This window comes from Manis pentadactyla, chromosome 5 (assembly GCF_030020395.1).
Source record: "Manis pentadactyla isolate mManPen7 chromosome 5, mManPen7.hap1, whole genome shotgun sequence".
NCBI classification, from domain to species: domain Eukaryota; kingdom Metazoa; phylum Chordata; class Mammalia; order Pholidota; family Manidae; genus Manis; species Manis pentadactyla.
Window position 1 is genome coordinate 160,585,166 of NC_080023.1, and position 13,667 is coordinate 160,598,832.

The window sequence follows — 13,667 nt, forward strand, 5'->3', positions numbered from 1 at the left end:
TAGGTCAGATTATCCCCATTTTACAGATGACTCAGAAAGGTTAAGTGAGGGTTCCACAGGATATAAAGCAAGACCAGGAAGGGAATTTAGGTTTATCTTTCTCTAAAGCCCATCCTCATCCCATACAACACACCCAACACAAGGGTATGTACACACACACACACACACACACACACACCTACCACTTTTCATCACTGTAACTACTTACCCAAGCAGACCACATTACAATAGGTGATGATGTTTTTGCCCCCATTGTTTTATACCCTCTGAAGAGAACTAAAAACACAATGGAAAGGGCAGGGCTGTCGCTGTTTTGCATGTCCACTGCACATGACATTCTTAGAAAATAGCTTTAATACTGTGTTTGAAGGCCCTAAGTGTTCGTATTCCGAATCCCCTCGCACCCATAGTCAAGCTCTGTTCCACACCCCGTGCAGGGCAGTCAGCCAGGCATTGACAGAAGAGCAAGCTCCTCCCCAAAACTGACAGCCCTGTACGCAACTGTGGCAAAACAACAGTGGTAACTATCCTTGCTTTTGCTCTTCTTAGGTGCTGGTAGAGCTTAAAAGTTCCTGAGAAAGTATCAGCACAAACACCTCAAATTACAGATGAAGAAACTTCAGGCAGAGAAAGGAAGCCCTTTCTTAATATCACACAGCAAGTCAGTGGAAGATTCTGGAGTCGCTTGTCCACCTTGGTTCCCTGACCCCAGGTAATATCTTGACAAACAGACAAGCCTGCTGTTTGGATTTTTTAACAGCTTTATTGAGATGTAAGAATTTACATAATATTGAATGCACTTATGTTAAGTTTATAGTGCACTTAGGCATTAAGTTCAATGATTTTTTGTAAATTTACATAGTTGTACAACCATCATTACCATCTTATTTTAGAACATTCCCATCACCCTAAAATAGCAACTTTGAGCCGACTCCTCATTCCTATCCCAGGCCCAGATAACTACTAATCTATTTTCTGTCTATAGAGTTGCCTCTTTTGAATATTTTATATACATGGACTTAAATAATATATGACCTTATGTGGCTGGTTTCTTTCACTTCACATGATGTTTTGAGGTTCATTCATGTTGCTTCATGTATTCATACTCCATTCCTTTTTATTGGCAAATAGCATTCCAGTATATGAATTGCTACATTTTATTCTCCATTTACTGGTTTGTGGATATTTGGGTTATTTTTACTTTCTGACCTATTGTATTTTTAATGCACATTCTGACCCCAAATGACCGGAGACACCGCCATGTATATTAAAGATTTTGTGGCCATATCTAGATGCAGTGGAAAGAGGGCTCTTACCCATTAGTGATGTCTGCCACTGGTGAAGGAGTAGAAAGCTGTGGTATGCATGCCAAGAGTGATTACACCATTTCCAAAGAAGTATCTTCTTGTCCTAAATGGAATATCACATTTTCCCTGAGAAAAGAGTTAAAGGAAGGCAAGATGTTGCAACTAAGGAGAATCATGCTCATTTTGGGGGAAGAACATACCTTCCATGGCATAGTTTATTATTAAACAATCAGTGGTTGGGGCTTCCTTAGCATATTTTTCTGGAAAGGCAATGGAGCCACACTGTCGTGATTCCTTTAGCCCAACTCCTTCCCAGGGTCAGGACTGGCATCATTTATGTGACCAAGGATTGGCAAACTCAGCCACATTATGACCCTAAGTGGCTGATGAGTTGGCATTCTTGGTGATCATATCAACAGCCAAGACTTTTTCCTTTTTTTAAGTAAAAGTAGGAAGGTTTGTTCTCTACTTTTGGGAATGAGAGAGTAGACTTAACTGCTTCAAAACTCAGTGGGCTTGGTGATGTCTTGCATCGTTGGCTATGAGAGAAGGTACGGGAATCGGAATGAGCCTGAAGGAAGAATGAGGAAATCGTGGTTTGTGTGAATATGTCCCAAGCAAAGAATCTGGTGTTACTTTAGGAGAATGCAAAGAAAACATTGTTGATGTCAGGGGGAAAATGGGTAGAAAAAGCAAAGTCTTAGAGAAGGAAGAGGAACAAGGCAGAAATTGATGAACAAAGAGTCAAATAAACCACAAATGTCAAACCAATACCCAGCCCACAACTATTTGCTATTGTCCCACACTCTTTTTCAAAAGAAAATGAGTTCCAACATTTAAAAATCAGGAGACTTTATATAAATTTATGAATTCCCTGTTTGTTTTTAAAAAGAGAAAAGGAACAAAGTCTGAAAAGCATTTGCTATAAATAGTAATGGCTATTTCCAGTGAATGGAGCATGCATGCTACACTTTGCCACAGTCCCCGCCACACCTTATTGCCTGATATACAGCTGCTTCACAGGTTTACAGGACCCTTTGTGACTACAACATCTGAAACAGCTACGCATATTGGCCCAGTCATCTCAACTATCCTGCTGAGCACCATCTTTCAAAGAGTAAAATGAAACACATAAAGGTTAAGTGACTTCCTCAGGATCACCATCAATAAGGGTCCAAGCTATTTCTCATCTGAGTATATCTACTGTTTTTTCCAATATATCATGCCGAGAAAACAACTGATTAAACATAAAGCAAAGAATGGAGCAAAAATGAAGGAAAACACTAAAGCAGTAGGAACACAGGTAGTGTTTAAAAAGCAGTTTATTAATTGATTGAAAATAAACTATAGCATGGATTCTCCAAAGAGGGGCCAATCAACAAGCCTGGTTGGACATGCATATGCTTTGCCCATGTCTCTAGGAACAATCCAGGCGTCCCAGACAGACAACTTTTTGTCTTGACTCATAATGACAGTTTTGGAAAAGACTTGGGAGTTGGCTTAGGAATCAAATAACTTGTTCAAACTAATGAACATTTTCCAAGTATTTTTTAGAGAAAGAGTCTCCTGCCTACCATTCCCAAAACTCAATGAATTAGCAAGATGTCCAGGTGGTTCCAGAAATGCAGCTTAGGCCAAAGTTTCTATCTAGTAGTAAAACCCAACTCTAAATCATTCTCTAGAAAAGGCCAGGCACTATCAGCTGTCAGTTTATTGGGGCAGCATAAGACCCTGTTGCCCACTTTTTTGGCCTTTCCAGGGAACCTGAGATCTCCCCTGAGGGTCACCACGTGTACAGAAATAGAGAACAGAGAAAACAAGCATTTCTTTTTGCAACTTCAAGATCTATTTCTGGGGTTGAACAGAAGCCATTAAAACATTCCCATGACTCTGTGCCAAGCCCCCAAATTACTAATGACAGACATGCTGGCTCAAAGGGAGTCATTGCTGGCAAATATCCCTTTGGTATCTTGTTAACAGTAATAACCCCGAGTCTTTCATTGAAAGATCCCAAAGCACAGTGCGAAACTTAATTGACTCCCCCACCACAACTCTGTCCTTGAAAAAAGGTAATTATTATTCTATCCCGCAGACAGTTTACACAGGGGTTAAGTGGGTGATGGAAGTTGAATGACTTATCCTTGTTTCATATTCTAAGTTGAAAAGAAAAGTCTAAATAATCTCATAACTTCAGGCAAACTCAGCTGTGCAACTTGCTGGAACCAGAAGGATGGTCAACGCAGACAGAACAAGAGGCTGATGAGGCCAACACTGTTAGAGATGCCTCTGACTCGTGGCCACAGGACAAGCACCATGAACTTAGCCTAAGGACATAAGCTGGGCCTGCCCAGTCTGGGTTCGAAGAAGACAGAGCTAGAGTCCTGGAAGTGGGAGACCCTCGTTATTGTGTACACAGAGTACAAAGTGAGATACCATTCTCATTAGCTTGAAGAAAAATAAGGGTCTATCTCACTGGAGGAGCAGTGTGGCAAGAGCTAGAAGTTGTACCTCGTCCCCACATGGGTGAGGGGTTCATCTCCGTGGAGACGCTGACATCTGGGACAGTCACCCAGACCAAGAACCTAAGTATCACTGACCTCACAAACCTCTTCCTCCTCCTGTAAATCCCCATCTCGATAATGGGACCTCTCCTCACTCACATGCCATAACGAAGGTGCAAGGATTCATCTTCTCCACCACGTTTTGCATTCTACTGTAATAGAACCTCCGAGCCAACCTTCTTATTACCGTCTCCACCTCTTCTGACCCATTTGAGGCCACAACAAATCTCTCCTGCATTATTTTAAGTCTTCTGTTTCTGTTGCTTGCAGACTTTCCCCAAGCCAAACAATACTTCATAATACTGTCCACAAAATATTTCTGAAATATAAATATAACCACAGCACATAGAAACTCCCTGATTACACCCTCCAATTTCCCTCCATGGGGAAAAGTGCAAAATAAAACTGCCAACCTGGAATTCCATACTAACAAAAGTATATTTCAAAAATAAAGATGAAATAATGTTTCAGATAAATGCTGAAATAATCTAACACCAGTGGACCTGCAGTACAAGAAATATTAAAGGGAGTTCTTCAGATAGAAGGAAAATGATACCAGATGAAAACTCAGACCTTCATAATAGGAATGAAAAGCATTAGAAATGATAAACATGTGAGTAAATATAAAACAACTTTTTTCTCTTTTAACTTTTAATGTCTTTAAAAGGCATATGTTTAAAGTAAAAATAATACTATTTATAACATATGCATAAATAAAAGGTGAATGAAAACAGAAGATGGGAGGGGATAAATGGAAGTGTATGGTTGTAAGATTCTTACATGATTCATGAGGTGATAATGATATTACTTAAAGGGAGACTGAGATATGTTACAGAGGTATATTGCATTCCCTAGAGCAATTACTAAAAATAAAAGCAAGGAAAAGCTAATAAGTCAATAATGGAAATAAATGAACACTAAAATAATAATTTACAGAAAGGGAGGCAGGAACACAGAAAAAAAAACATATGGGACAAATAGAAAACAAAGGGGAAGATTGCAGATTTAAACCTATCATATCAATAATTACACTAAATTTTACTCATTGTGACACTCTGGTTAGAAGACAAATTGTGAGAGAGGATAAAAAAAAAACAAGACCCAAATATATGTAACTACAGAAATCCCACTTTAAATATAAAGTCATACTGAGGTAAGGGAATAGAAAATTATATACCATGTGAACACTAGGCAATAAGCTGGGATGTCTATATTAATATTATACAATGTAGATTTCAGGATAAGCAATATTATCAGAGATAAAATGGAGTATTCCATAATGAAAAAATGGTGAATACATCAGGAAAGCATAGTATTTCTTAAAAGCATATGCAACCAATAACAGTTTCATCAATTTCTGAGGCAAAAATGTATAGAACTAAGAGGAGAATGAGACAAATGCATAATTATAGCCAAAGATTTCAACACTACTCTCTCAGTCATTATTAGAATAACTAGTCAAATGATTATTAAAACAAGCAGTAAAGGTATGGAAGAATTGAATAATATTGTGAACCAACTTGACCTAAGTAACATCCCTAGAATACTCCACCCAACAACAGGAGAATACACATTCTACTCAGGTCCACATGAAAGATTATATGGCACTACTTAGATTATATGGTGACCATAAAACAAGTTTCAATAGTTCAAAAGATCTAAAGTTATTTAGAGTATGTTCTCTAACAAATAAAATTAAATTATAAACTAAGAACTGAAACGTACATAAAAAAATCACCAACATTTGGAAATTGACCAACACTGATGTATATAACCTGTGAGTAAAAGAATAAAGCACAGGGAAATTTAGATAGTATTTTGAACTGAATGAAAATGACATCAGAAAATATCAATATTTGTGGACAGTAGCTAAAGCAGGGATTAGTATAAAATATTAAATGTTTAGGTTAGAAAACATAGTATAAAATAAATGATCTGAGCTTCCAACACAAGAATCCAAAAATGAAGAGCAATATAAACCCAAAGTAAGTAGAAGTAATGAAAATAAGAGAAGTCAATAAAATAGAAATCAAACAGTAGATAAAAATCAATGAACCCAAAGTTGTTTCTTTAAATAGACTGCTTGAGTCCATAAAAAAGAAGATATATTTCCAATAATTGAAATGTAAGAGGAACATCACTATATATCCTATAAACATTACGAAAATAATAATAAGGGAATGTAATAAACAAATTGTGCCAATAATTTTACAACTTAGATAAAACCAAAAAATTCTTTGAAAGACCCAAATTACAGAAACTGACCCAAGAAGAAGTAGAAAACTTGAATAGATCCATATCAAATTTTAAAACAAATACTTAATTAAAAACATCCTCCCCCCCCCCCAAAATAAAAGCAAACTCCAGGCCAAGAAATCTTCATGGGTGAATTCTATCAAACATTTATGACATAAATAATAGTTCTGCACAAACTCTTTTGAAAAGAGAATTTGGAGGAAGGTTTCCCAAATCATGTCAGGAGGCCAGTTTTACCCTCATCTGCAAACAAAAGAAATTACAAGAAAAGCAATCTTCAGGCCAATAGCTCTTATGATTAAAGGCAGAAAATCCCTAATCATTAACAAATTATAGTTCAATCTATATATTAACAGGTAGTATATCATGACAAGGTGGAATTTATCCCAGGGATTAATGGCTCATTTATCATTTGAAAATTATTCACTGTACTTTATTATATAACCAGATTAAATGTAAAAAAATCATGTTTGAGTATACATACATGAACATACATGTGACAAAATTCAACATCTTTTTGTGATAAAAATCCTCAGACAACTAGGAATATAAGAAAATTGTTTCAATGTTGTAAAGATTATCTATGAAAAATCTATAGCTAATATCATACTCAAGGGTAAAAGACTGAATTCTTAACACCTACTTTCCGTAAGAAGGCAAGAAATCCAACTCTCACAACATTTCTACTCAATATTGTTCTGGAAGTCAAATAAAAGGCATAAAATAAGGCATTCAAACTGTCTTCATTTGCATACAACATGATAATGTACATAGAATATCCTAAGTAATCTATCAAAATGTTATTAGAACTAACAAGGGCTTCCAACCAGGTCACAGGATATAAGTTTGACATTCAACAATCGATTTTATGCCTATGTATCTGAAATAAACAACTTAAAACTGGAATTAAAAATGCAATACCATTTACAATAGCATTTTGAAAGATGAAATCCTTAGGGAAAGTTAAAATATACGTAGGACCTCTAAACCTAAAATCGTAACACAATTCTAAGAGTTGTTACAGAAGACCTAAATAAAATGAGATATATACCATACTTGTAGATTGCAAGATCCAAGATTGCTATGATAATTCTCCCAAAACTGATCTAGAGATTCAACACCATCTCCATCAAAACCCCAGCAGGCTATTTATATAGAAATTGACAAACTGTACACTAAAAATGGGTGACTTTGGTATTTCTGTACATTATATGCCATAATTACACACCCATCAAATAATTCTTATTTTCTAAAAGGGTGCAACAACAAAAAAAGTAAACTCAACAGGAAGGAAGAACAACCTTTTTGTGAAAGAATAGAGGTCAGGAATAATATTATGAGTTTAAGTATTTACCTAAAATAAACTAAACTTTAAAATGGAACTGTAAATTACTTTGGGTTAGCAGGATTAAGTTTTCTGCTAAGTGGAAATGGGGGCTAAAGAGCCAATTGATTCCAGTAATAATAAAATTAATGAAGTTACATTTTTGCATATGAGTATTTTGCCTATGGAAATTCATATCTCATCCCTTTTAAATTAGGAAGGTATCAGTGCCTCGCTCTTGAAGCATGAGAATCACTATGTTCTTGGAAGACCTGGTCTCCAGGAAGACTGCTCTGTGGCTGTGTGAAGAAGTAGAGCTTGGGGTAAGGATTCAATTCTAACACAGAATCACAGTGTTTGAAGGGACCTAAAAGACCACTAGTGCCTTAAACTATATAAAGTTTCTAACAGAACATTTAAGCTTCTAGTAAACTAGGTGGGAGCTTACTGCTTTGAATGGGAAACCATTCCATTTTCAGCATGCTTTCTTATGGTTGCCTCCTGAATTTGTGTTGAAAAATGAACACAGAAACCAAATTTTAGTCTCTCCTAGGCCAAACACAGGGACTCTCATATTCTTCTTCAGTTTTGATTCTATTTATAGTTGGTTTTGCCTGGATTTTATGAGCAATTTAAGCAGTTAAGTTGCCATGCATGGAATTACGTATCTCCTGCACCAAGGTAGGTAAAATAGACCTTATTAGTTTAAATGCAAGAATTTATACTTATACCCATGAACTTTTACCTATTTTTCTTGACCGATGTCTTGTGTTAAATATGAATTCTGTTACACATCTTAGTGATATCTGATTGTTTTATTGAACATAATGCTACCTAACCTGCACCTTTGAAGGAATATTAGCAGGAAAACATGAAAACATTACCTGAAAGCAAGAAACAAAACTTTGAGGCAGCTGGAAGTCAGTAAGCAGACTCACAATAAGTATTTTTAAGATGCTGAGATAAGAGAGCTCATGAAGTACCTGAGCAAATAGACAAGGATTCCTCGAGGGGAAAGTTGGACAGGAGATTACTTGAACAGCTTCATCATCCAGAACTTGAACCACGCTTCCTTCTACTGAATCTTCAGGACCAGCAAAACACAGCTTCCAAACTAGCTTTAATCCAGTCTCAGAAGGAAGATGGTAAGAACAAGGTGGTCCCTGGTGGCATAATGTAGATGCTTGTCTTGGCACTGATAGATCTACCTTTAAGATGTCTCACTCTAGGGGTGGCAAGTTTATGATGACTGTTGGCTGGGACCTCATCCAGGCCTGTGGGTCAGTGAACATAGGTTCCTTTCCATGTGAACCTCTCCATAGATGCTTGGGCTTCCTACCAATATGGGGGCTGGCTTCCAAGAACCGGAATTCCTCAAAAAACAAAATGAAAATGAATGGCATTCTCATAATCTAGCCTCAGAAGTCAGATAGCATTACTGCTATGGTACTCTATCGATTGAAGTCACAGTTACCCATCCAGATTCAAGGGGAGCAGATAGAGACACTACCTCTTGATATGGGACATAATTTCAGTGTTCCAGAGGAGCCTGAGATATGGGAGATATAGTTACAACCATCTTTGGAAGACATAATATGCCACATTCAATAATTCTGGGTACTGTCCTCTACCTTTCCACCCCTCTACACCTACTATAGTGTGATATTTTTACACACAGAAGAAATGCTGTACACCATTATGCATATGTGAATATACAGAAAAAGTAAAATAGTGCACCACCTAGAATTGGTTACAAAGGGTTTTTTTTTTACTTTGTTGTTTGCTTATTACCTTCATTGGATGTATATTTGTTCATAGTCAAAGGATTTACAGTCTTCATTTGTCATCGTGGATGGCATAAGACAAATGATAGAACATAAGCATGCACCATCACTTCACCTGCCAGTGGCAGGCAGTCCTTTCCAATTGAAATCAGATATTACCTCTAAATTATTCTTAACATAGTTTTCCATTCACCAATAATTCATGGTTATCATGGTTTGGGGGTTGGGGGATGCTTTGCCATCCCTAGCGTAGTTTGATTATGTGCCTGGCTGGATCAAGATGTTAGAAGCAGGAAAAAAAAACTGAACCTGGATGGAGACGTAGTAAGAACTCAAAGCAATATATGAAAACCAAATAAGTCACTACATGCCCAAAATACATGGTGAGACAGCAGCCAGTCTGAAGGACAAAGGTTCAATGTAGGCTCAAGATGAGATCAGAAATATCTATGCAGATATAATCTGGGAAAATCTAGTTGGTGCATAGTTTAGGGTCTTAGGGTTATACTATACTGGTGCCAAATTCAGAGTAAGACCAGAATTTGACCAGATTTCTGCTCAGACAGGCATAGTCCTAGGCTCAAGGGACAGGCACTTGATGAGAACCAGGCACTAGTTCCCCAGATGATGATCTCAGGCAGGACTCCCCTGTTGGAGTTTCCCAATAGGAAGCAAGAAGCCCTGATCATGAGCATCCTCCAGACAGAGCAGGTTCCCTCATAGCCTGGATAACCAGGTGAACGTGATGAAATCAGAATTCTTCTTTTGTCTGGGTGGAAATGATATTAGGCTCTCCTTCTTCTGAATTCCTGTTTCTCCACCAGGAGTGCTCATCAGACTAACTTAGGAAGCATAAAAGAAAGACAGCAGAGGCTAATCTCATTAGGGATCTTGGCTGTACGAGCCATCAATAAAATGTATGTCAAGTGAATTTAGCATTAAAACAAGGAAAATATTCTAAATAACCAAGAGTAAACTAAGCAAGAAATATACAAGATCTTTAAGAAGGAAATTTATGTAGTATTGGCCGAAGAAAAACTTTCATTACAAAAGGACACTTCATGTACAGAAGTTTTAAATATACAAAACAATACTGTATATTGTGGATAAATGTGTGTTATAAAAATACAGGTTAAAAATGCAAAGAAAAACAATACACCAATTTCCTAACTGTCATAACTGTGGAGGGTGAAGGGAAATTTGGGTAGAAGAATATGCTTATTTCTGTTATATTTCAGATCTCCACCTTAAAATATCTAAAGCATCATGCAAAAACAAAAACAAAATGCAACCTGTTGAGATTTGATCAGTGTGTTTCTTTTTTATTTTCTGGATGTGGAAAAGCATTATTATTTAAATAGTAATCAATGAAAACAAGAAGATGAAATCAAGAAGGAAGAGGAGAGGAAAGGAGGGAGAAGTGTGGGGAAGGAACAAAACTCCTAGATTTTAGTGAGAGACAAAATTTTCAAATTTCAGTTTGAATCTTTGTTGACAGCTTGACAGCCTGTTTCTGATTCAGCTAGACACAAATGCATGAGAATGGCTCAAAATGCAAAAATTAAACTAAATTTGAAAAAGGTGAAATCTGCCTTACCAAATGTCAAACATACTATAAAACTACAGTAATTCAAATGCAAAATAAAGAGTTTTAAATAATTCAAAATGTGGGGTAGTATTATTAAATAAATATGGCACAGATGATTGGTTAAAGATTTGGGGGTTATAGTAAGTAAGGCAAATATCTCCACCCTTTGACCTTATATAATTGTCCTAACATGATATAAGTTGATAAAAAGTTCAAATAGTAAAGATGAAATGTTCAAATAATTGGCAAAATCATAGTAATGCATGTTTCATCTCAGAGTGGAGGTGTCCGAATAATAAAAGCAAAGAAGGAATATGTAAAGAAAATGCTTGAGAAGTTTTAAGGTTTTTGCTTCATTCTTTTTTACAGATTTAAATTTTCTACATTAGCATGAATTATTTATTTTAATTTGATTGTCAATTAATTGTGATATATTCATTGTTAAGAGTCAAGAAATACATGAAGGAATATAAAACAAACTCTAAATTCTTTCTTTTGCCCTATGCCCCTATCCCATTCTGTAGGAGTTTATTGCTGTTTCTTACGTGTGCTTCCAGAGACAAATCAATGAAAATAAACAGATGTTTTATATATATATATATATATATAGAACAGCATATATTTGTGTGTATGCATATAGTATGTGTATACGTATACATTATTTTAACTTCATACATAATTTGGTATATATCTATATACACCAATATGTGTGTGTGTGGGCGTAGATATATTTTTTTCACCTTTATATCTAAGACTTTAAAGGAGGAACATTGCGCTGATCTATCTACCAACCCTTGCTGTTGGCTGGGTGCACTTTGGTTCAAATTACCATCTGCGTGAGTTATCTCCAGTTAAAATGCTGTGTCACCAACACCCACAATACCTTGGAGGCATCCAATATAAGGATTTTTTGCTTATGCCTTTGGGTAAGGTGGGAGGTTATCTAGAGGCCCTGCGGATCTTTCGCTGGGCAAGTTCACATGGCTTATTTACACTGCTCTCACCTACAGCAAATGGAATGACTCAGCTCTGCTCCATTTATCTCCCTCCCTCCAGCAGGCTGGCCTAGCTATGTTCTTGTGACGATAGCAACGCTGCGTAAGAGCGACTGGAAACATGCAATGCATGTTGGGTCTGAACTTAGAATCAACACATCATCCTCCCATCTCATTCTGCTGGTCAAAGGAAATGTCATGTTCAAACCCAGAGTCAGTTGGATGCCTGGGTGCTACAAAATTATAAGGCAAAGGGTGTAGATACAGACAGAGGTGTAGAATGGGGGCCACTGCTGCAATCTGCCAAACTCCCATGAGCTTACTGTGTGCCAGGACAGTTTTGGGTTTGGAGTGATTCACTCAGAATGATCCCAGCCAGAGGTTAATGTGGACATAAGCACAGGTAATTGAGAGGAGCTCAAAGAGAGGCAAGAAAGCAGAAATGGAGAATTTAGAGTAGCTGTGGTCCTTTCTAATGATGAGGTTTGAGGTTGGAGACAAGAGGGATATGAAGGCTTCTTGGAGGAGCTGGCCTTTGATTTGGATGCTGCAAAGCGAGATGGATTTCCCAGTATGAATTAGTCACGGATGGAGATTGGAAAGGAGGTTTTTGACAGATGGAAGAGACTAAGTTAGGGAAGTTGAGAACATGATCAGGCCTGCTGGGCCTGGAGATTATGGAACTCATGAGAGAGAGCTGAGACAGGAGAGGTGGTTTTAAGGGTGGATCTTAGGGGATTTGGATGTGCAATGTGGACTCTGGATATTCATCTGCAGGTGACGGGAACTCTTGGGTGATTTTGAGCAGGAAGACGGTGCTGCTGCTGATGACAGAATGAAGGGGAAATTGAAGAGAACAGTCCAAGAAGCTATTAAAGAGAGAGTGAAGGCCAGAACAAGGGCATTTTTACTGGGGTTCAAGAGATGGGAAAGCAGCAGCAAGGAGACGATGTTGTGGATATATCATCAGGATTGGAGAGCTACCACGTGTCTGGTGCATCTGATTCCCAAGGAGCCTGGTGGGAAAGGAAGAAAATTATAGGGAAGTATGTGTTACCCCTGTTACATTTTCAGACCTATGATAAATGCAATTAAACATTTAGAAAACATTTCTTGTAGTTTTTTAATTTCCCATGTCAGTTTCTCCATAGCCATCCTAGGTCAAAGCCTAAAGGAACCTAAGGGATATTTATTTATAGGGGAGATTGGGGAATGGTGCCTGGAGTCACCTCTAGCCTGGGGGCATGGACTCCTTACAAGAAAGGTGCTGTGGTGACTGGAAAGCATGTGAGTGAGTTTAATCCCTTGACCCTCATAGGAAAGGGAGGTCAGCCAATGAAATGCACATAGATGGAGCCTTTTAAAGGGCTTCTGCTTCCTGAGAGTCTTCAGTCTGAACAGGTTTCCATTTGCCCCTCTCCACTCCTAGGTTTGCTGGGCCTCTTCGATGGTGGTGTGGGTCAGTGCTGAGGGGATGGGTCATGTTTTGACCTTTGCAAAAAAAAATACTTTTTGACTGTTGCCATAGTGGTTAACAAGATAAAGCTTTAAAACTAGCCTGCCAATGAGTTCATGCATATGAGGCACTTATAGTGTGCACAGAAGAAGCACTCCATATGTGTTAGCTATTACTTTTTTAATTTAAAGTGGTAATACCATATTTTAGCTCAATAGGTGTCTGTCTAGCTTCTCCAACCTTCTAACCAAGAAAACCCAATATTTGCCCCAAGAAAGCAGGTGAGCCTAGAATGGCTGACAGTTTTGAACTCCCGTAGGGATCTCCCATACCCACAGTGGGTCAGTCTGCAGCCACCCACTCAAGTGTGGATGAGTGGGCTTGGACCCAGGCCTC

At 37.7% G+C, this 13,667-nt stretch overlaps 1 long non-coding RNA gene across 1 annotated transcript; it reads left to right on the top strand.

Annotated features, from left to right (window-relative positions):
• Window positions 1-515: 515 nt before the first annotated feature.
• Window positions 516-12,924, top strand: LOC130683953 (uncharacterized). The gene is made up of 3 exons (XR_008998089.1): window positions 516-712; window positions 7,666-7,771; window positions 12,593-12,924. It is a non-coding gene; the product is annotated as an uncharacterized LOC130683953 (long non-coding RNA).
• Window positions 12,925-13,667: the final 743 nt, after the last annotated feature.